Here is a 25,001-nt window from a genome sequence, read left to right on the forward strand (position 1 = left end):
AAAGTAGGGGGAAGGGGATAAGAAAAGGGGAGATGATAGAAGGGAGGGCTGATAGGGAGAGGAGGTAATCAAAAGCAAATACTTTTGAAAAGGGACAGGGTCAAGGGAGAAAATTGAATAAAGGGGGACAACAGGATAGGATGGAGGGAAATATAAGTCTTTCACAACATGAGTATTGTGGAAGGGTTTTACATAATGATACATGTGTGGCCTGTGTTGAATTGCTTGCCTTCTTAGGGAGCGTGGGTGGGAAGAGAACAGAGGAGAGAATTTGGAACTCAAAGTTTTAAAAGCAGATGCTCAAAAAAAAGTTGTTTTTGCATGCAACTGAGAAATAAGATATATAGGGAATGGGGCATAGAAATCTATCCTGCCCTACAACTAAGGGGAAAAGGGATGGGGGGTGGGGCGGGGAGTGGGGTGACAGAAGGCAGGGCTGACTGGGGAATGGGGCAATCGAATATATGCCATCTTGGAATGGGGGGAGGGTAGAAATAGGGAGAAAATTTATAACTCAAAATCTTGTGGAAATCAATGTTGAAAACTAAAATATAAAATAATAAAATAATTATTAAGAGGAAAAAAAAAGAAATAGGACTTATCCCTCCTGTCCTCAGTGGCTCCATTCATTGGGGGCCAGGATATACCATAATCAACTGTAAGGATCCATGTAGCATTTGAAAGGACTACTCTACATTCTGGCTATCTTGCTATTGGACCTGCTGCTTTTGTACTCAGATTTGTAGCCCCAATCTGTTTCTTAGGTATCTTGACTGGTGACTCAGTAAGTGCTAATTCACATTTCCAAGAATATGTCTATTCCAGACCATATCATTGCCACCATCCCGACCAGACATTCTCCTCTGTCTTTCTTGCTATAAGACATGTCTCATTATGCTTTCTCCTCCTTCTAGGCCCCCCACCATGCTTGTCCTCTTATTCAGATCACCATAATAAAATATTATCATTGTTTATGTAAAAGGTATGTCAAAACTCCCTTCCCTGGCCATTATTTCCTTGTATCCTTTGTCTCCATTAGAATGTAATTTCCTAGAGGGTAAATACTATCTCATTTTGGTGTTTTGTTTTATCCCTAATACTTAGTACAACGTCTAGCATATTGTAAGTACTTACTAAGTGAATATTCATTCATTCATGCACGCTCATATATTCTACCCTGGTCTACAATGTCATGGCGGCCAAACATTTTAATGTGATCTTATGTTTCATTAAGAGAAGCACACAGTATCAGAGACTGTTTTGTTTTTCTCTATGTATCCTCAGTTCTTAGAATATGGCAGGTTATACACTTGATATTGTATAACTCCACTGGGCCTGGAGTCAGGAAGACCTGAGTCTTCAAATCTGGCCTCAGCTACTAGCTGGGTAACCCTGGGCGAGTCACTTGACCTCTTTCTGCTTCAATTTCATCAACTGTAAAAATGAAAATAAAATAATAGCACCTAAAAAAAAAGAAACGTTGTGGCTGAACTATATAAGTGGATCATCTAGCTGAGTTGTACATAGTAATTACAACATGAATCAATATGAACTAATAATTTAAGAATAAATTAATTTAAACTTTTAATTAGAAACTTTACTATTCACAGAAACAGAATCTAATAGCTATGTATAGATAAAACAGTAGTAAAGCCTTACTCAAATCTTCAAGCCTCTAAAAATTTGGAATCTCAAAGGAGATGGTGTTCTGGGGTGAAAACTGTCCTACCTAGAGGAATAGATAAATTTGTCCTATGTTCTTAGTGTTATTTGGAACGTGAGAGAAGGAGCAGCTCACTTTCAGGAGCTTGGCCTTGGATATAACTTCTTTTGGAGAGAGCCAAGAGTAGTTTTTTTGAATGACAGAAGATGGGAAGAGTATGGGTTGGGGAGAACAGAGATTGGGGTCCCAGTGTATTTTCTGAGGGTTAAAAAGAAAATTGCTTTGTACTTGATATCTACTGTTACTTCAAGTATTTGCCTAAAAGCTAGAGATTTTTGGAGATCTAAACATAAGTTCCTTTCCAGAAGGAATTCGGATAGAGACAGAATGATCCAAAGAGATGTGCTTGGGGGAAGAATACCCCAACATTGTATCCACTGTCTGTAAACATAGAGCTTGAGATTTTGGGCCACAGGATTATACAAGTGAGAGGTAGCTGTAACATAGGATTTTCTTCTTAAAAGGAGATGATTCTGAATTAAAGGGACAAAGGGAACAAAAAGTCAGCCATGGGATGGGTAGAAAAACCAGTTAATTGATGCCTCCAGCTTTAAAGTTCTTTGATGACTCATTATAGAATTTATGTGTGAATAGTGGTGGTCCATTGCAGGGCTTGTTACTCCAAATACTGCGGAACTCTGTGTGGAGGTGTCAGGGACTTCTGGCTGGGCATCTGTCAGTAAACATCTAGCTGTACTTTATGTCTACTTTCTATCTATGGCATACATATAGATATAAATATGTGTTTAAAATGTAAATATAAGATCTTTGTGAGTAGCAATTTTTTCAGTCTTTAAACTTGTGTCCTAGTACCTAGCACATACAGTACTGACATGTAGCATGTGCTAGGTAAATGTTTGTTGTTGTTCTTAAAAATAAATTTTATTATGCTTGGGGGCAGCTAGGTGGCACAGTGAGTAGAGCACTGGCCCTGGATTCAGGAGGACCTGAGTTCAAATCCAGCCTCAGACGCTTGACACACTTACTAGCTGTGTGACCTTGGGCAAGTCACTTAACTCCAATTGCCTTCCCTTCTCCCCTCCAAAAATAAATAAATTTTATTTATATCTTTTTTTTTTACGATGCCTAAAATTTCCCCGATATCTGTCTGTCTTCCTCACCCTTTGTAACAAAGAAATTTTTTAAGAGGAAGAAGAGAAAAAAATTAGCAAAATTAATCAATACAGAGAAAAAGTCTGAAAATATAATGTTGCATACCTGTGGCCTCCATATCTCTGCAAAGGAAGGAGAAAGGGGTCTTCTCATAGTTTCTCTTTGAGTTGGAGCCTTGCTTGTTACGTATAATTCTGCATTGTTCACTTTGACTTGTTTCATTGTTGCTTTTCCTATTTACATTGTTGTATTCGTTGGATATATATTGTTGTCTTGGCTTTACTCACTTTAACCTGCTTCAGTCCATGGAAGTCTGCGCTCTGTAGTTATCTATAGTTTCTGAAATCTCTGTAGTACTCAGATTCATAATTTCTTAAAGCACAGTACTATTCCATCGTATTCATATACCATAATTTGCTTAGTCATTCCGTACTCTGTGGAATGTACTTTGTTTTCCTTTTTTTCTGTTAACCACAAACAAGTGCTGCCATAAATATTTTGTTATATATGGGGGTTTTCTTCTTCTCCTTGAGTTAGATGCCTGATAGTAAAATTTCTATGTGAAAGGATAATTTGGGTTAAAGTGACATTTTAGTCTTTATTTTCCTAGTTCCTAATTGCTTTCCAAAGTGATTATACTGATTCATAGCTCCATCAAACAATGTAATAATGTTACCCATAGTCCCCCCCATCCCTATTACCATGCTTTGTCATCTCTGCCAATTTGCTGGGTGTGAAATAAAACCTGAGGGTTGTTTTGATTTGGGGTTTTCTTATTAGCTATTTGGAGTATTTTCTTCCTGTGTTATTCAGAGTTCGCAATTTTTTGTAAAACCGTTCTTATCTTTTGATCACTTGCCTATTGGGGAATGGCTTTCAATGCTATGCGTACATACATATATATACACACCCACACACATACATATATACATACGTACCTTCAGGTAGCATGTGCCGGGTAATTCAAACCACCACCACTGCTCTCTTGACCACCATCTGTCCTTGGATGCTAATGGGGACGACTTAGGACCCTGAACCCAAGAACCTTGGGGTTAGCAGTGTTATCAAAACTGAAACTAGCCTCTTTGCTATTTCTTGAACAAGTTCTTTCCATCAGCTATAGGCATTTCCCCTGACTGTCCTCATGCCTGGAATGCTTTCCCTCCTCATCTCTACCTGTTAGCTTCTCTGGCTTCCTTTAAGACCCAACTAAAATACCATCTTCTACAGGAAGCATTTCACAGCCCTCTTAGTTCTGGTGCCTTCCCTCTCTTAATTATTTGCTATTTACCCTGCATATAGTTTGTACATGTTTGCTTGTTGTCTCCTTCATTAGATTATGAGGTCCTTGAGGGCAGTGACTGTCTTTTGCCTCTTCTTGTATTTCTAGTACTTAGCATGGTGCCTGGCACAGAGTCGGTACTTAATAAAAGTTTATCGAATGACCACCATACCTGCTTCCAGCCTAACCCCCACAGCCATTGTTGAGAGGATAAATTATTGTAGAGAAGGGAGACATCTTCCTAATAATCACCAGCAATAACTGTTGACCAACTACCACCAGTAAAGAATCCAGGATCCTCAAACTATGAGCCTTGAAAAAGACAATCCTTGCAGCCCAGGACCCCTCAGTAATCGTTCTGGGAAGCAGCCTCTCTGGAGATGCGGTCTTGCAACTGCTCCTGTAGGTGCTTCAGCTGCAAAGCCTACATATCTAGAAAATAACAATACTAATTGCTACCATTTATATAGCACCTACTCTGCGATGGCTACTGTGCTAAGCACTTTACAAATTCTCATTCATTTGATCCTTACAAGAGTCCTGGGATGTAGGTGCTATTATAGGCCGTTAGGTGGTAGGGAGGATAGAGTGCCAGGTGTGGAGTCTGGAAGACCCGAGTTCACATGTGGCCTCAGATACTTCCTAGCTGTGTGACCCTGGGTGAGTCACTTAACCCTTTTGCCTCAGTTTCCTCATCTATAAAATGAGTTGGAGAAGGAAATGGCAAACCAGTATCTTTACCAAGAAAACCCCAAATGAGGTCATGAAGAGTTGGGCATGACTGAAATAACTGAACAACCACAAAGGTGCTGTTATTATTCCCATTTTACAGATGAGGAAACTGAGGCAGATGGAGATGACTTGCTGAAGCTCACACAACTAGTGAATGGCTGAAGCTGGATTTGAGCTCAGATCTTCCTGACTCCAGGGCCAGTGCTCTGTGCACTGTAGTACCACCTAGGAGCCAGAAAAAAAAGTTCTTGCCACCTTAGTCTGCCACTGTCAAACAGTTGTACATCAGAAACAAGTATGATTTTTCTGTGGAAATCATTTTAAAAATGGGCATGACCATCTGCTTTGCTGATGCACACTAAAGATTATTGAACTTTTCCATCTGACTTGCAGCTGAAACTTTCCATGTGTTATCTCCTGCATTAGAATGTGAACTCTTTGAGAACAGGTGATCCTTAGTGCTTAATAAATGCTACACACACACACACACACACACACACACACACACACACACACACACACACACACACACAAAAAACACACAAACACAGTTCTAAAAGTAAGACTTTCCAGAAGTCTTGGAACACTGGGTGTGATTTTTCTATATGTCTTGAGTACCACATTCTTACCAGAGAAATTTTATACAAAGATTTTTTTTCTCATTTGTGTCCTTCCCTTCTTAACTTAGATGAATTAGGTGGTTTTTTTTGATGCAGAAGTTTTTCAATTTCATGTAAACTACATTTAGTTTTTTTGTGATATCCTTTATTGCTTGTTTACGTAAAAATACAACTTCTTGTATCAGTGAAAGACATGATCTGCTTCTCTTCACTTTTTTTGTAGTATGATCTTTAAGTTCATGTATCAATTTTGAATATTGTAGAACATGATATAAGGTGTTGGTCTAAGCCTAATTTTCTGTTAGCTTTCCAGTTTTTCCAACAGTTTTTATCAAATAGGGAGCTCTTCTTTCCTAAGTAATTTATTTCCAGTTTTTTTGAATACCAAGTTGTTGAATTCCATTGTTTCTTCCGTATTTAGTCTATTCCATTGATTTACTTCCCTATCTTTTAACCAATAGCAATTCAGTTTTTTTTTCATTATTTTCCTTGAAATTCTAGATCTTTGTTTTTCCAAATGGATTTTATTATCAAGCTCTGTAAAGTATACTTTTGATATTTTGTTGGACATAGCATTAAAAGTATAAATTAACTGTGGTAGTATTAACATTTTTATTACGTTGGCTTGGTCTAGCCATAAGTACTAAATATTTCTCCAGCTATTTATTTAAGTTCTTTATTTCTTGAAGGATCACTTTACAATTGAATATCCAAGTTTTTTTGTGATTTGGTAGATTGATCCCCAGATATATTATGCATGTTATAGTTATTTTGAATAACAATTAAGCATTATTCATTGAATAATTTCTGTACCACTAAATATCAATAAGTTAGTTTCTATTATTACCTCTTGGATTTTATTATATTACAAAAATACTGTTGATTTTTTTGGATTTATTTGATAATTTGTAACTGTGCTAAAGCTACCGTTGTCTTAGTATCTTCACTGATTCCCTAGCATTTTCTAAGTGAGCCATTATGTCATCAGGAAATGGGGATTATTTCCCTTCTTTTCTTTTAGTATTTAATTCAGATGTCCCCTTGTCCATGGATATTTCCTCGATGCCAAAATTGTGGATTCTGTTGAACCACCCATAGTTATTCCAGAGTCTCCAGCACTTGTAATTACCCTCAAGCATCACCTTTATACCAAAAAAGTCAAAATCCAGCACATTAAAACCCTAGCTCAGATGTTTGGGACAGCTTAATTTTTGCCACAAAACTAGCATACATTCTAATTTTAAAAAAAAGTTCTTCATGTCATTCACCACTTATACAAATCCAGTATTTGTATTCATGGTACAACTTCAGTCTTTCCTAATAATTTGCTGAATATGAATAATCATTGGAATAAAACTTAAATTTGAAAGAGTACTTGAACAATTAATTCTGAGATTATCAACTTTTGTCTTTTTTTTTTTCAGATATTTCAAGACTTTACTTTTTAAAAGGTAAGAATGAAATCTCTTTAATATCCTTTGTGTCCCAATTCAGAAAGGTCTTTGTATTTTTTAATAGTATGAGTTAAGGATTGTGAAACAATTGATAAAGTCCTTCAGCCACTCAGAAATAATGGCCTATCAGATGCCTGTCCTCTTTACTTCATTTCGATACATCTTACATTCTTTGATTCTTCTGTGAAGATTTATTCTTTTCTTAAAATCCTTAACCCTTTTCATTATTATTCTTTTTCTAAATAACTCACTTTCACTTGAAAGATAAAAATCTGGATAGTCACTGCATAGTAGTTTTATGAGTAATATAACATACATCTTTGGTGGAAATGGCTTCATCTCTGTCTCAGAATCTAAATAAACTTTTCTAGAGGGGGAATCTACAAAGTATCTCTCTGAGTCTTGGCCTGTTACTGATACCATCCGCTTGGTTAGATTAATGATAATAGAAAATCTTCACACTTTTCATAGTATTATAAAATCATAAAGTACTACCCAATTGTGATAAAACTGATGGGTAATTAACAAATACAAGCTTAGTAATTTTTGGTATTTCATATGTAAAAAGATATAAGCACATAAACGAAACATTTTACATTTCTGACTGGATTTTTTATGTGGATTTGAGTACATTCTTACATGTTTGAGTCTGTGAGGGCGTCAGGGAAGGCATTTTAATTTCCATTTTACAAAAACAGAAACTGAGGCATGGAGGTCAAGCAGCTAGGTTGGTCATTGATCTAGCTGGAACTTGAATTTGGGTCTCCAGGGCCCTGGTCCAGTGTTCTTTTGATGATACCCTGTTGCCTCTAATGAATATTCATAATGTGTTTGAAGATTTGGGGTTAAAAACTATTTATTTTCTATTTTTGTAGGGCTAATAATTATAAATAAAGAACTAAAAAACCTTCAAAATGTTTACCCATGCCTTTGAAAGTGGAGAATTGTCAGGGCACAGTGGATGGTGCTTGTCTTGGAGTTAGGACAATGTGACCATGGAGAAATTACTTCACTGCTAGGAATCTCAGTTTTTTCACCTGGAAAATGGAGATAACCTACAGTAGTACCTATACTTCACAGGTTTATTTCAAGGCTCAGGTGCAGTTATGTAAAGGTGTTTTGTAAGCTTTAAATCAATATAGTAGTAATGCCTATTTTTATTAGACTATTACCTGTTTTGGGGGGTAGGAAGGGAGGTACTTGGCAGCATACTCATTCTTCCAGATCATTCTGTCAAATCTGAAGATGTTGTGATACTAGCAGTAATTTCCATTGTGTTAAAAATAAAATATGGTATATATCTTGAGACCATGTCAGCGACACAGGGAAGTATAGTTATTTACCTTTCGGTATCATAGAATAGGGAGGGACCTTGAGACCACCTAGTCCAACTAGATGTACCAGAACAAGAAGTCCTAGTCTAATACAGGCCTGCACAACCTGCGGCCCACAGCCCTTGGGACTGCAGGCTGCAGGTTGTGCAGGCCTGCTCTAATATAACAATAGCACCTCACATTTACATAGTGTTTTGAGGTTTGCAAAGTGCTTTTTATATGTTTTCTTGTTTTATCTAATAAGTGGTTATCTAGTCTTTATATGAAGAGCTTCAGTGGGGGAATCATGTCCTGAAGCAGCCCATTCTACTTTTACATAGCTCTAATTATTATTATGTTTGACCTTTTATCAGGACTGAATTTTTTTTCAACATCCATGGGTTGTTCCCTTTTCTTCCCTCAGAGAACAAATAGAGCCCTTATACTATGTGACCTACTTGAAGATATCCATCATGTATCCCCTAAGTCTTCAGGGTAAACATTGGAAGTTTTTCCAACTGATCTTCAAATGATAAGAACTAGGAGCACTTCACTCTCTTGGCTGCTTTATATTGCCCTTTTCACTTGGTTACTTTCTAAAATTATTTTTAGTGAATACTCATATATAATTCATTTTCATGTAGTACTTTATACAGTACTTCCCACATACACACAGACACAGACAGACACACACACACCTCAAAATAACCCCTCTGAGGTGGCTACAAACATTAGTTATTATCCATATTTTGCAGATGAAGAAACTGAAGCTCAGAAGGATTAACTATCCCATTCTCCAGGGATTAATAAAGGGCATAACTTGATTTAGAACTTGAACCCAAGCTGTTAGGTTCTCAGTTCAATAAAATTTCTGCTGTACCATTCTTCTTCATATATGTGCAAGGTACTCAGCTAGATACTGTAAGCGATACTTGGGTTGGCTAAACTTGCCAGTGGGTTCAGATTCCACAAGGAAGGAGAGACATCTGGAAATAATAACTATCACAACAGTTTGTTAGCCTTGCAGAGGAAGCCTCAGGGGTAGGGATGATAGGTCAGTGCAGTCTAGCTGGATATCTATGAACTAGCGATAATCAGGGGGAAGAGATGGGTGGTGGTCTGCGTAGGAAGACGGAGCACTTATCTCTACCAGGTTGCAAGGAGCCTTCTTCCCATGCAACATGGAGAGCAGACCTGTGCTGTTAGAGCCTGGGCATTTTATTCCTTCACAAAGGCATATCAGGAAAGGGGAGCTAGTGCTAATGTTTTTTTTTTCCAAATGATGCCAATGTTCCTGCTGGCCCCCTTATCTCTAGGGGAGAGAACCAGGACCCTTAGTCTAAGTCTTGCTCTCTTCTCAATGCCTTATGTGAGTAATCTTGGGAAGAATGAATATGCATTCTAGTATATTAGTTGATTAGATAGTTTGTTAAATCTTAAGAACCAGACATTGAATCTATTTTTTTTTCATCTGTGTGGTTACTGTGAAGCCTCTGTATGCTTAAATTTTACTTCAGTTTTTGGCTAAGAGTTTAAATAGCCCATATTATTCTGTACAATATAGTAAACTATTTGAAAAACATGCTGTAGTTTATTACAGCCATTTTCAATTTTTCAGGGATTGATTGTCCAGATTCCTTCTCCTCCTCCCACTTTGGGAAAATATAGGATTATGGAATTATAGAGATTAAAGTGACTTCTGACATCATTTGGTCAACCCCATAATTTTGTCATTAATTTTTTTTCTAAAAATTAAGCATTTATTTTCTCTTACTCTCAATTCTCTGCACCTCCCACTGGGTGAACAAGAAAAATACAACATAGTGAAACAAAAGCAATTCCCCTATTAGCCATGTCTAAAAATGTATCTCATTCTATACATTTAGTCCATCAATCTCTGTCAGGAGACTGAAAACTCTATAATTTTACAAGTGAATAAATCCAATTACCTGGACTCCACATGTGAATCCAGAAATATGTATATGTTTCAGGGGGAGCAGCAGTATGTAACATAATAGAAAAAATAAATACCTTATATACGTGTGTGTATACGTATATACACATATATCTATGTGTATGTATATATATGTGAAGTTTGGAGAGTGGAAGATGACAACGATGGCTGTAATTCTAATATGAAATGCTATTTGTTAACAGTGTAGCAGAGAGGTCACTGCAGGGATAGGTTAGCTAGAATGGAGTAGAATAGAGATAGAACTGACATGAGTGGGTATAATGGAACAGGAAATGGTGGTCGGGAGATCCATCCTATTTAGACAGTGATTTAATCACCTGGGTTTTTAATGGGGCTGTAGTGCAATTGATTTTCATACCTCTCACAGAAACATTGGTAATGTTGATTTGATTGTCATTCCCTGACCTGAGCAATAGATGGAAAGGGTATAGAGTGTAATACATGAATTACTATGTTCTGTGGCCCTGCCTGGTGGTCTGGGACTTGGCTGGCAATAAACAATAGGATGAGGCATGTTTGAAGTAATCACCTTCCAGTTTCCAGCCAGATCAGCTCTATTCTAATATTGAGTAGATTCTCTCTTCCAGAATGGGGAGTTTCAGGAGCCTGGTCTTTGGTCTTAAACTGTATGATGTATAAAGTGAAGAAAAGCACTTTTTAAAAAACTGTATTTCTTACTACCCTTAAACTTATGTTGCCACCTCTCAGGACAGTCAAGTTAGGTTTGGATATTACCCAAGATAGATGTTTGTTTAGCTGCCTCACTCTTTTTTCATGTGCCTACTTTTTGTATTTTATCCTTATGGTTGCTGCTGAAATTTTTTGAGCAGAGACATGTCATGGTCAGATGTGTGCTTTAATGATAGCATTTTGACAGTTGTGTTGATTGGAGAAGGGAGAGATTGGAAGCAGAGATTAATTAGGAGGCTATTTTAATGTTTTGGTTAAAAATTATTACACCTTTCTGAGCTTTAGCTTTCTTATCTTTAAAGTAAGGAGGTCTCTTCTATGTGTAAATCTGTGTGCCTATAATCATTTCTCCCATCATCTTCTTCTGGAGTGGGAGTGAAGGAGTGCCATCCAAAGAATGGGCAAATTTGACTATTGACTAAATAGTGGGGATTGGTGGGGATCAGTTAGTTCACAGGTAATTAGTAAGCACCTACTAATATCTAAACATATTCTCTAAGACTATAAGCTATAACTGAGATGAATGAAAACCCTGAGAGACAGTTTCTGGGTAATTAATAATCAATTTATTAACTAGGCTAGCTGACAACCAATAAATTGATGGTCAGTGATTTCTCTTGGTAACCAAAGATCCCAAGGGAGACCCTGAAATGCCTTAAATCCCTTCTGAAAGGGAATTCCCCTGACAAGTGAAACTCAATCCTGATTGGTGGACATTTAATGAGGAGGTGGGCTAAAAGTCTTCAGCTCCTCTTGCTCAAAATGTGGTTTCTCAGCAGCCTCAAGGCAGCTGGACTGGGGAAGCCATTTCCAGGTTCTCCATCTTGTTCTAGGATAAAATAAAAAATCATCAGTGGGTCATTTAGAGTTCTCTCCAAGTCTGGAACCACTCTGTTCTTATCTCCATCTCTTGGAATCTCTAGACCTTCCATCAGAGTACCGCTCTTAAATACCATCTCCTTTAAGCAACCTTTCTTGATTACTTCCCCACCCCAGTTATCAGTGCTCTCTCATTGTTCAGTTTATTTCTGCTTTCTTTGTATTTACTTTTGTATATATTATGTCTTTCACTAGAATATAATTTTTAAAAGGATTGAACTTTTTTGCGTTTGTACCCCCAGTACCTAGATTAATTGCATATCGTAGGCCTTTAATACATGTATGGCAAATTGAATTGAACTGATTTGAAAGGCTATCACATGGAGGAAGGAATTGACTAGTCTTCTTGTTCACAAGGGTCTGGAATGGATAAAAGTTGCAAAAAGGGCATATTTAGATATAATAAGAGTAAACACTTCCTAACAATTATAACTATCCAAAAATGGAATAGGCTGCCTTGAAAGGCAGTGGTTTCCCCCTGATTAAAGGTCTTCCAGTGGATGTTGTAAAGGGTACTTAAAGTTATGTTATAGAGGGAATTCTTTTTTGGATAGGGGTTGAATTAGATAGTTACTGAGGTTCTTTCTCACTCTCAAATTCTCTGAGTCTTTATATATGTGTATGTTTAGGTACATGAACTTATGTGAATCGTAAGCATAGTAGCACAGAACCAAGAAAACTGGCCCAGAAGATGTATATTTAATGTAAAAAGCTGACAAAGATATAGTATAAGACCACTCCACGGCAGTGTTTGGAAAGAAAAGAAACTAAACTGAGTTTCTTAATCAGGGTATACAAGCGAGCTGAGAGGACTTAGGTTAGTAGTGTAAGTATTGATACGCTTCTTGATGTCAAGTCCCAGAGCGAAATTGATAGTAATCTGTTGCTTTCCAGGTTTTGATTAAGGCTTATGGAGCTCTTGAGTTTTAAGAGATCAGTTCATTTGTGATTTAGATGATATCTGGTGAACAAACAGAATTTATGTTTTCTATCCTTTGAGTACTCTTGTGGTATTGAAAATTGGTTGATCATTAGTTCATAGTGAAATGATTGAGTCTTAATAAGATTTCTATTCTATTTCATTGGGCTTGATCATTCTGCTATGTATTGATTGGGCCTCCTCATTGTGTGAGTCCAAACCCCTTGTAACTTCTCTTGCCTATTCTACCCTTGTACCCGCATCCTGCAAGCTGCCTGACACCATTGGCAGCAGAAGAAAACAACCCCAGGTGCCTTGTTCCCAATTCACCTTTGGTCAGTGCTTTCCAATGACAAAGGTTCTAATTTTTATTGTTCAGTTGTTTTCTGTCTTGTCTGATTCTTCATTACCCCATTTGGGGTTTTCTGGGCAAAGGTACCAGAGCAGTTTGCCATTTCTTTCTCCAGCTCGTTTTACAGGTGAGGAAACAGGCAAACAGGGTTGAGTGACTCTGCCCAGAGTTTTACAGCTAGTAAGTGTCTGAGGCCAGAGTTGAACTCAGGAAGATGACTCCTTCTGACTCCAGGCCTGGAAAACTGCTTAGCCACCTAGCTTCCCTCACAAAGCTTCTAAAGCCATCCTTAAGTACTACAATGTAAATCATAAGCCTCCTGTCCTGCCCTGGAAATTGCCAACATGGAACTTTTGAAGGGATGAGTCAGTCTGGCAATAGAATGTTTGCCCACCACTGGACTTTCTAGCGATACATTATTATACTATAGGATGTTAGTCTACTTGGTGAGGAACTGATGTGAGGATCACCAACCAGTCAGAATGGAAATATGTCTATGTAGTAACTGTGTAAATGCTATAAAAGAATTGCTCTGTCAGTTTTTCCCTTAGATATCGAGGAACTTTACTGGCAAATGCTAGCTTTGTTAATAAATTGACCAACGTTATTGCCTCAGTTTCTCTCTGTCACAGATTTTTATTGTGACAGTTGGCACCCCACATGAGACCCAAGTGAGGGCCTCCAGTCCCCGGGACTGCCTCCCAGAAGAGCTCTTCTTGAAGGACTGCCCCAGAGGATGGACTCCCCTTCGGGCCTAAACCAGATTTTCTCTGAACCAAGGTAAGCCCCTGAATAGAAGAATCTCATCATCAGGAAGGGGGATTTTAATTACAGATAGAGAAATCTTTGACACAGACAGGAGAATCTCTACTGCAGATCTTTCCTCCAGAAGGAAGGAGAAGAATTGCTCCTCCAAGAAACTAAGAAATCCCTCTTATAGATAGAATAGTTTCTCCTATATACAGGTAGCATCTAAATAATTACTATACAAGTGGAATTAAGATTGACAGGTCTCAAAATTGTTCGTGCACACAAATTTGGTTAAATTTTTAAAAGGGAAAGAAAATTTGCAATATTAATTAACTTCCTCCTTTAGTTGAATTTCTGAACTCCGGCAGAAAGGAAAGTAAAAGCGAGGCTCAAAGCACAATTTTTAGTCAGTAATTTCCTCTTTTATTCAGTGTATTACCAATTGCACTATAGCCAAAATTCAGGATCCTTTCACAGTTTAGAGAAAGACCCCATTTTCAGTGAACTAGTTAGAGCTAATATTTAAACCCCTTGAGAGGTATCTGGGGGGACTCTGATAAGGAACTCCCTCTAGAAATGTTCTAGGAGACTCACTTCATGGGGATTCTTGTGGTAGACATCTCAGGGAAATTCCAGTGAGAGTGTTCTCTTAGAAATTCCCTTTTGTGATTTGTCAGGGATCTCATTGCAGATATCTTGAAGAGATTCCAGTAAGGGTGATCTTGGGACATTCCTTTTAAGGATCTGTTGGAAATAAGATGCTCTCCTTTGGGCCTCAGGAGAAGTTACGAAGTCTAACAATAGTGTTGCAAAAGGATCTCCTCTAGAAAAGTTCCTTACATCTTGGAACCAGGACAAACTCCCAGTTCAACCAGAGATGACAAAAAATGTGCAATTAAATTAGGTGTGATCTGGTCTAAGACTGCTAGAGATTTAGATGATAGACTATTTTGGCCTTTGGTACTTTTGATTATTGTACCTTGAAAAAGTTGAGATTGGCTATTGAACACTCTCACCCAAAGCAAATGAATTATTGGGAATGTTGAGCTCTGTCTGATGAACTATGCCTGTTGTCTTTTTCAGGACCCTCTTCTCTCTGTCTTTCGTCTTCTGCCTTTTCTTCTCCATCTTCCACCTCTTTACCTCCCTCTTTTGCTCTTATGATTTATTCCTCTATTAACTGGGGACCTAATCTCCATTGAAACTGAGGGACAGCACATTGGCTCACTTGTGACAACATTACTGGAGCCCTAGTCCCAACTAAGCACCATCATCCTTTCAGTCCCTTCTACTTTTTTATATGGAAGAAACACACCCAATCCAAGGCCATATGCAGAGGTTATAACTCCACCTGGGGAGATATATGTTTTAATAGAGAACTTGCTCTCCCCAGGAAAAAAAAAACAACCATTGCAGAAGCTGCAATAGACAAGTTCCTGATGTGGTCATTCCTGCCAGCCCTAGGGGGGTCCTTCCTTATTGGCCCTTACAAGACCCACATTGGAACCTTAATAATCCAGCAGATTATACCTTGTTGTTACATGCTAGGGACTTCTTGATTTGAGGTATGGAGGCCTGTGCAGTCTTCCCCAGTAATTGGAGAAAATTTCAAGAGACAGATGAGACCCCTTTCTAAGGTTTTATGACAGGTTGTACCAAAGCACCAAGCACTTTGCAAAGTTAGACCCAATTAACTCTTATGAGGGAAGAATTACAAATACTGCCTTTGTTAATCAGTCTCAATCAGATTTACAGTAATATTTTCACAAAAGTTGTTCTAGGTGGCATGAGAAGAATATGGGTGAACTCAAAGGTATTATCCAGTATGTTTATGAAGGAAGGGATATAGAAAAGGGAGAACTTAAACAAGGAAGAGATAAAGATCATGAGAAAGGACAGTTTAAGTAAAGGACTCAGTCTATCTTGGCTACTGCTCAGCTTGCTTCAGCCCCTTTTCACTCTTCCCCAGGCAGCTGTGAAATGCACAAATGTTTTTTATTGTCATAAGAAAAGACACCTCGCTTGGGTCTGCTTAAAAAGGAAGTGGGAGTTACAAAATGTAAAGTGCAGAGGTTTTAAGAGAACTCAGAAAAGGACCACTGCGTGAAGGTGTGGAGGAGAGGGAATGACCACACACAGATTCTGACACAGATGCTTTCGTCTTTCCTGAACCAGATCTTCTTGCCCCATTCATTCCTGTCTTTGCTTCCCCATGCACTGGAGAACCCCGTTTCACCTTCGGAATTGGTGATACCTTCCAAGATTACCTTATGGATACAGGTGCTACTAGCTCACATTTAATGAAGAAGCCCAGTCCCAATTGTAGTTCCATCTGTTCTCAAAAGGTTGTTGGAATTGAAGGTGAACCCCAACATATTATCATTTTGTTTCCCCAAACAGTGATTGTTGGTTCCCTCCCTGTAGAACATTCTTTTCTTTTTATGCCTTAAGTCCCTGTTGACTTGTTAGAGCATGATCTTCTACATAAACTATGAGCTTCTCTTCCATGCTTTCTTGATGACTCTTTGTCTTTGACTCTTCCTGGTGGCCCTTCTTTGTATTGATGAATTTTCCAGATGACTCCAATGAGTTCTCTCACTGTTTCTCATTGTAAATGAAGGGGTCCCTGTATTATACCTGACATCCCTAATTCTCTTTGTATCATTTCGTCCTGTGATGGGGGGTGGTTAAAATCTGTTGTCCCAATTACTATTGTCACCAAAGGATACTTTCTGTCCAGAGAGGCCATTGAAGGTATCTTATCTATTATTGACTCTTTTGAAAATCAAGGTATCATTGTTCCATGAAAGTCTCCTTGTAATACTACTCTTTTGCCTGTTGAGAAATCTAAGCCAGACCCTGATGGTAAACCTGTTTATTTCTTTGTCCAAGACTTTTGCACCATCAGTGCTTATATGAAAACCAGTAGTACCTAACCCAGTTCCTACTATTTCTTCATTTCCTTGTGAGGCTACCTGTTTTACAGTGATAGAGTCATACTCAGAATTTTTAGTAATCCCATTCACCCCAGATGCTCAGTACCTTTTGCCTTCACCTGGAAAAATACTCAGTGGACATGGACTAGGCTGCCTCAAGGATATATGGAATGCCTACCTTATTCTCTCAGATCTTACAAAAGGACCTAGGTTCCATTGCTAATAGGCATCCATTCTGGCCTAGTATGTTGATGATCTCTTAACAGCACCCACTATTGAAATCTGTCAAGAAGACAGCCATCATCTTCTTCTTCAACTCTGTCAGAGGCCATAAATTCTCCAAACCCAAGTGACTCCCACAGGTTGAGTATCTTGGTTTCATTCTATTTGGTGGCACTCAGACTGTCTTTCTTAAATGCAAGCTCTGTAGAAGTTGCCTACTCCTAAAACCAAGAAACAGTTACATGCTATCTTAGGACTAGCTGGACGCTGCTGTCAACGGATTCCATAATTTGGTGGGATTATTGAACCTCTTCTTTAACTGAAGATCAAGTTTCTGAACCTTTACAATTTGAGCAGAGCATCTTGCTGATCAGAAGGCCCTGTTGTTTGCCCCTTGCCCTTGCATTGGGACTCTCAGATTACAGTAAGCATTTCACTCTTTTTGTTCATGAGTAAAGGGAGGAGGCTTCTGGTGTCCTGACCCAAACATTTGGGCCTACTTTGGGCCTAGTTCCCTATTATTTAGCTCACCTGGATAGTGTGGCTGCTGACACTCCTCCCTGCCTGCAGACTGTGGCCTTTACAGGTCTTTCAGTAGAGAAGGTTTGTGATTTAATTTTGGGTGCTCCATTAATAGTGCAGTGTCTCCATGAAGTTAGGGCTCTTTTGCTTTGCCATAGAACTCAGGCTTTTTCTGATCATAGACTTTCTACATATGAAGTTACTTTGCTGAGTAAAGAAAATATCCATCTCACCCAATGTGCTATCCTTAATCCTCCTACATCACTCCCCGATTTCCTGGTTTCCAGCAAGTCATAGTGCCCCTGTGCCTCAAAAGTGGATATGGCTGAATACCGAGATGATCTCTCAGACATCCCCTTGCTCAGTCCTCGTTGTGTTTTGTATCCTGATGGGTCTTCTTTTATGAGGGTTGGTGTTCCTTAGACTAGTGTGGTCTCTGACCATGACACCATCTGTGCAGCCTTGCAACCATCTGTCCTCGGTGCTGAAGCTCTTGAACTTGTTTGCCCTTATCCAAGCATGTCACCTTGCTAAAGGAAAAACCATCACCTTGTACACTGCCTCTAGGTATGCATTTGGTGCCTGTCATGCTGTTGGGGTGCTTTGGCTTCAAAGAGGTTTTCTGACCTCTGCTGGTAAAGTCTTTGAAAATCTGGATTTCATCAAAGATCTTTAGTCTGCTGTTTGGCCATCCAAAACCCTAGTCATTGTTCATTTCTGGTGACTGCTTTTAGTGACCCATTAGCCTGTGCCCCTTTTGAACAGTTTCATATCCATGCCTAAGTCTACTTATTTTAGACTTTGCCTTCTTACTGTTCACCACCTTATCGCTGGGTAGACATTTTCCCCAGAACAGAAGTGTTTCCCCTTACTTTATCCATTTGTTGAAGGTGACCTGGGAGGAATTACCTTACAGCTTTGAAACTGAACCTTTTGTTATCCTCTATGTTCTGTAGGTTTTTTGCCTTACAACTTTTTTTTTTAGCTCTATGGGTTTTTTTTTTAATTTGTAACTTTTTATTTCTTGGTATTATTTGTCCACTGCAAAAAGCAGTCTTTTATACATCTTATATACATGATTGTGTGCAGTGGGTATATTACTTTCTGTCTATCAAGTCTTTCTTTTATTGTTTGAATCAATATATCTACTCCAGACAGTGGAGGAAAGATTTAACATATTTCCAAGTCAAGTCAATTGATCTCTTGGCCCTAACTTGTAAATAGTGAGATTTTGTTATTTAAAGTGAAAAGCTTGTGAGACTTTTAGTTCCTCTAGTTCTTGAGTTTTGATTTTAGGTATAATTAAGAATGTAAGGCTAATAACCCACTATTTAAATGACAGCTGCATGCTACAGTCTGAGAACTGCTACAGGTAGAGGTTTGCCCTTGGGGGAAAGTTTAGAGGATGACCTTGTGAAGGTGAAGGTAGGATCCTTTTGGCCAGCTTTCCATCAAGTTACTTCATTTCTGGCTGTAGAATTTTCCCACCTATCTGAGCCTGGCTTTGAAACCTTATGTGTGGAACTCCTACAAAAGTGACTGTTACAGTTCTTGCCTTCAATCAAAATGAGCTAAGAGAAGTTTTCCCTTTATGGCTCATGTCAAGTCAGTCTGACAGCTTTGACATTGTTCTATTTATGCCCCACCTTTTTCCTTTTAATAGTAAATTTCTATGATAGAGGCATCAACTATAACATTTTTAGATCCTATAATTTATAGATAAATACAGCCACCAATTATTTTCCTAAGTGCAATTTAAAGTCTATCTTAAAATTGTATTAAATCTTATTACTCATCAGTGTACTTAAATTCAGAGAAGCTAATTTGCAAGAAGCTTCTTCAGAGTTCCCCTGAGAATTCGACTGGCTCCAAAAATGTTCAAGAAAAGATCAGACAACAACCTCATGGGACATATGAGACCTTAAAATGCTGTTATGTGGACATTGAGAGTAGGATACAAAAGGACTTTGTTAACCTACTTGTTTCTCTTTTACTCCGTGTGCTGATGCCTCTGTACCAAATGGGACTGCCCTTTAAAAGACTTTGTAAACTTGCTGGACATAAGTGAAAGTAGATTGTTATCAGACTAAGTGTGATGGCCTTGAGACCATCATGACAACTTCCCCATTTTCACTTGAGAGGCTCTATTAGTATGTAATTGGCTACACCTGCCTTTGTTGTTAAAGTGTTTCTTAAGGAAATTGTGCTAGCATTTTCATATTGTCATCTGTATTGCAAACCGGAGAGAATTATACCTCTGAAAGGCCAATTACTTCTAAAAATATCCTATGAAAAGTTGTCAGCCTGGGTGGAAGTGGGTACTTGTTGATGTATCATCTTTTTTACTGGGTCTTGTACTTGGAGTTTGAAAACATGAAGCTCTAGATGTATTACTGCTTTTATGATGATGCTTGACCTATCTATAACTCCTGCTTGGTGGAGACACTTTGTTATAACATTCTATGGACAGACCAAATAGAGTTTTAGATTTGTACATTAAAGAACTTTCAACAAACCAGCGGAACTTAAACTACCTGAGAGGGCCTGCTTTACTGTTCTGAACATCAATCAGCATTGGAGAAAAGACTTTAGGAATATTTGTGAATAATTGTAATATATGCTTTTTCTTCCACGTCTTCTATTTTAAGACATAGGGTACCTATGTTAGGATTGTCATCATATTGCAAATGAATTAGAGCCATGTTTCCAGGTCCTTGTTATTGTCATATTGCTTTTAACAGGTGACAGGTTATCAGGACCCCAAGGACACTATTGATATTAGTTGTCTTTTGTCTTTGGGCTGTGCTGATAGCAAGCATTAGAAGGTTGCTTTGAGGATGAATCAAGCTTCTTTTACTCAATTGTTTCTTGCTTTTGTAATTGTTGGATTTGCCATATTAGTGTGAGTTGCATGAATTCTTGATTATTAACATGAGTGATCCATTGAGAGAATGTCCTCAAAGATCAAAGGGGGGAATTGTGGAATAGAAGTTGATTGATCACTAATATTATTTGATCATTTTAGTACATGGTGAGCTGATTGAGTCTTAATAAGGTTTCCACTCTATTTCGTTGGGTTTGACCAATCTACTGCATATTGATTGGGCCCCCTTATTGTCTGAATTTGAGCTTCCTTAAGCCTGTAACTTCAGTCACCTACTTCACCCTTGTAGCTTGCCACCCACATGCCCTGCAAGTTGCCCGACAACATTGGCAGCAGAGGAAAATAACTCCAGGTGCCTTGTTCCTGATTCCCTTTTTCTCGGTGTTTTCTAATCACAAAGGTTCCAAACCCATCCCTAAGAATCATCATATAAAGATATGAGGCAGTCTGGTGATAGGCTATTTGCCCCAGATGATGTTAGTCATAGAATGTTCCTCCACTTGGTGAGCACCAGCCAATCAGAAGGGAAATATGTCTGTGTTGTCACTATGTAAATGCTATAAAAGAATGCTTGTCAGTTTTTCCCTTGGCTGCTGAGAAACCTTGGATCTTATTTATTGGCAACTGCTAGCTTTGTTAATAAATTGACTATTCCGGGGGCAGCTAGGTGGCGCAGTCAGTAGAGCACCGGCCCTGGAGTCAGGAGGACCTGAGTTCAAATCCGGCCTCAGACAATTGACACATGTACTAGCTGTGTGACCTTGGGCAAGTCACTTAACCCCAACTGCCCTGCCAAAAAGCAAAAAAAAAAAAAAAAAAATTGACTATTCTCTGAACTTTTTGCCTCAGTTTCTCTTTATTGCAGATTTTTATTGTGACACTCTTAATATAAAGTGGCCTTTTAAACTGTATAAAATATGACTTAAAGTAATAATATCTGAACTTATACATCTAAATGAGTGTTATGCATAGATAGTATATGATTTTTTATACATTAATTTTTAGGAACTACCAAAGATCATTTGAGTAAGGTGAATAATCAAGTGGGTAATACTGTTGAAATGCCCTCTCTATTAGTGCCTTCCCCCTCCTCAACTCATACAAAAGATGGAGTTCTCCAAGGGGATGACTACCATGTTAGGCCCAAAGAGTATTCTGTGTGTCTTCATTCTGAAAACTATAGCTGATAATCCCTGACCAGTGAGCCACAGATCAAATCAAAGGCAATTTAGTAAGTTGGCAGAATATTTTCCCCATAAACCTGGGATATACTCTCCCACAAATTTTTGCAATGTATGTGGGAATAGTATGGGCCAGCTACGGCCAAGGCACCTTATGCCTCAACTACTTGCAGGGCCCCAGTGTCCTTCTTTTAGTAGGACTTCATGCTGCTCTTCTTATGGCAACCCTAGGAGGTAGGTGCTGTCCTTATCTTCATTTTTACAGATGAGGAAACTGAGGCAGGCAGCAGTTAAGTGACTTTTAAAATCATAGAGCTAGTAAATGTCTGAGGCTGGTTTCTGGATTCTCTGTCCAGCACTCTATACACTATAGCACATACCTGCTTCCGTCCTTGGTGCAGCATATGTGCTGTGTGCGTTACTCATCTGGGTCCCCTGGGCTTGTCCTCATCTAGCTAGTTCCCGCTTTTTTCCATAGTTGTCTCTCTTCTTTGCTGCCAGAGATCTTGCTTTTTTGAACTTCCAGTTCTCGATTCTCTGTCCCCTGCTGGATATAGTATCTTCTACTAGATGACTATCTTGGTTGCAGTATGCAATGACCAATACCATTTGTTGGTAATGATGAGGGAGAAATGAATACCTCTCCCCACTTCTGCACACACACAGCTGCTCTCTACCTTCAGTACTCTCTTGGGCTGGCAGGCATAGTTCTTTTTAAAATTTTAATTAATTTATTTTTAGTTTTCAACATTCACTTCCATAAGATGTTGAGTTCTAAATTTTCTCATCCTCCGTCCTTTCCCCTCCCCCTTCCCCAAGATGGTATGCAATCTGATATAGGCTCTACATATACACTCATACTAAACATTTTCACATTAGTCATGTTGTAAAGAAGAATTAGAACTAATGGGAGAAACCATGAGAAAGAAGAAACAAAAAAAAAAAGAGAGCAAATAATATGCTTTGATCTGCATTCAGACTCCATAGTTCTTTTCCTGGATGTGGATAGCATTTCATCATGAGTCTTTTGTAGTTGTCTTAGATCCTTGTAATGCTGAGAAGAGCGACATCACACAGTGTTGTTGTTACTACCTACAGTGTTCTCCTGTCTCAGCTCACTTCACTCAGCATCAGTTCATGTAAGTCTTTCCAGGTTTTTCTGCTCATCATTTCTTATGGTACAATAGTATTCCATTACATTCATATACCACAACTTGTTTAGCCATTCCCCAGTTGATAGGTATCCCCTCAATTTCCAATTCTTGGTCACCACTACATAATTTTTTTGTATATGTAGGTCCTTTTCCCATTTTTATGATCTCTTTGGGATATAGACCTAGAAGAGGTATTGAGGGGTCAGAGGGTATGCACACATTTTTATAGCCCTTTGGGCATAGCTCCAAATTGCTCTCCAGTATGGTTGGATCAGTTCACAACTCCACCAACAAGGCATCAGTGTTCCAATGTATTATTGACATGTTGTCTTTGCTTGAAGACCTTTAAGGAGCAGGAATTCACTATTTCACATTTCAGCCTGTTCTATTCTAGGGTTAACTGTTAGAACTTTTTCCTTATGGAAAGTCTAAATGTGCCTCTTGACCCCACAGTATCCTTATGAGTGAGGCAGGTACCATTCATCTCAGTAAGGGTATATTGAGCACATATCATGTGAACCTATGCTTGTCTAGCCACTGGGAAAAAAGACAGATTTTTTTTAGAAGTCTCTACTCTCAAGGAACTCATATTCTACTTTAGGTAAAAATGCAACATGCACACAGACAAGTAGTTCTTCAGCCCTTTACAGTATGGCTTTCAGCCTTATCATGAAATTGAAACTGCTTTCTCCAGTTACCAGTGATCTCCTAGTTGCCAAAACAGGATGGTATTTTTTTTCAGTCCCAGTCCTGCTGCATTTGAACTGTTGACCACATCTCTCTCTTCTATGTACTCTTTCTTCTCTGGGTTTTTATGATTCTACTCTATCTCCTAGTTTGCTTCTACCTGTCTAAACTCTGTAGTCACCTTTGCTGCCTCATTATCTACAACATGTTGCCTAACTGTGAGTGTTCCCCAAGGCTCTGTTCTGAGCCCTCTTCTCTTCTCTTCTTTCTCTTTATTCTCTTTGTAGCCTCACCAACTCTTCTGGGTTCAGCTATCTTGATACATGTGACTCTCAGGTCTATTTATCTCACCCTAATCTCTCTCACAACCCTCATTCTCATATTTCATCTGCCTGTTAGACATTTCATACTGGATGTTCAGGGGCATCTTAAACTCGGTCTGTCTAAAATAGGCTATTATCTTTCCTCCTAAACCTTCTTCTTTTCTAAACTTCCTTTTTAAAAAAAATCCCAAAGGCACTACCATCCTTCCAGTGTCTCAGGTTCATAATCTCTGTATTTTCCTGGATTCCTCTCTTTCTCATAAGTTGTCTAGTCTTACCTCCACAACATGTCTTGTATCTTGATCCCCTTCTCTCCATTCACGCAGTTACCACCTTAGTTCTGGCCTTCCTTGCCTCTCTACTTAGCAAGTAGATCAAATATTTGAAGACTGGGGTGTTTTTTATTATTTTGGCCTTCTCATTGTGACAGTTGCTTTCTATTTGTTATACTTCTGTAGGGTGTAGTAATACTGTTGATTCCTTTATTTGGTGTCATTTACTTTTTCAAATAGTTGAGGCTGGAGACTTAATTACCTATTATATTTTCTTCTTATCTTTTCCTTCTGGTAGGATTACTTTGATTTTTATTTTTATTCTAACAAATGTGTTCTGACTGTTTACAGATTTTGATAACCAGTTGTCTCTTGTCTGGTGAGATGTGTGTGTGTGTGTGTGCATGCACGCATGCGCACACACACATTTTGGCAATTTTTGGTTTTCATTGTATATTGCACCTTCCAACTTTTTGCTTGAATACGTTCTTTAGAGGTAGCTTGTTGGATAGTTGATAGGGCACTGGGACTGGAGTCAGGAAGAACTGAGTTCAGATCCAACCTCAAACACTTACTACCTATGATACCCTGTGAAAGTCATTTAACCACTGTCTGCCTTGGTTTCCTCAACTGTAAAATGAAGATAGTAATAGCACCTATCTCACAGGTTTGTTGTGAGGATCAAATGATGTAATAGTTATAAAAGTACTTGGCACAGTGCCCGATACATAGTAAGTCCTATCCTTTTCCCTTCTCCTTATTTTTGATATGTAAGCATGAAACTTTTGTGTAGTCTTTAGGTCTTCTTGCCTTTAGTTACATAAAATAGAACCCTATTTTTTTTTTGCCGTCTTCCTCTTTGCCCACTTTTGCATTGAAGTCAGTTGGTGTGGAAAATTTTATGGGGTTCTTCATAGAATTTCCCCATTTCTTTGTCTGCTACAGACAATTGGTGCAAAAGCTATAGCTGTTGCCAGTGTGTTGGCCTTTTTGCTCGTGGTCATTAGGGATACCTACC

The 25,001-nt window shown here is 38.5% G+C and overlaps 1 protein-coding gene across 6 annotated transcripts in view; it reads left to right on the forward strand.

Moving 5' to 3' along the window:
* PTK2 (protein tyrosine kinase 2) overlaps positions 1 to 25,001 on the forward strand; it is a 434,883-nt gene that overhangs the window by 83,308 nt on the left and 326,574 nt on the right. For 5 of the 6 annotated variants that reach the window (XM_036741072.1, XM_036741073.1, XM_036741074.1 and 2 more), the window contains exons 3-4: positions 6,895 to 6,921; positions 13,685 to 13,832. The gene's annotated coding sequence lies outside the window, so the exon portion shown is untranslated. The remainder of the gene's footprint in view (positions 1 to 6,894; positions 6,922 to 13,684; positions 13,833 to 25,001) is intronic. The other variant, XM_036741078.1, reaches the window with a different exon arrangement.

This window comes from Trichosurus vulpecula, chromosome 1 (assembly GCF_011100635.1).
Source record: "Trichosurus vulpecula isolate mTriVul1 chromosome 1, mTriVul1.pri, whole genome shotgun sequence".
Lineage (NCBI taxonomy): Eukaryota > Metazoa > Chordata > Mammalia > Diprotodontia > Phalangeridae > Trichosurus > Trichosurus vulpecula.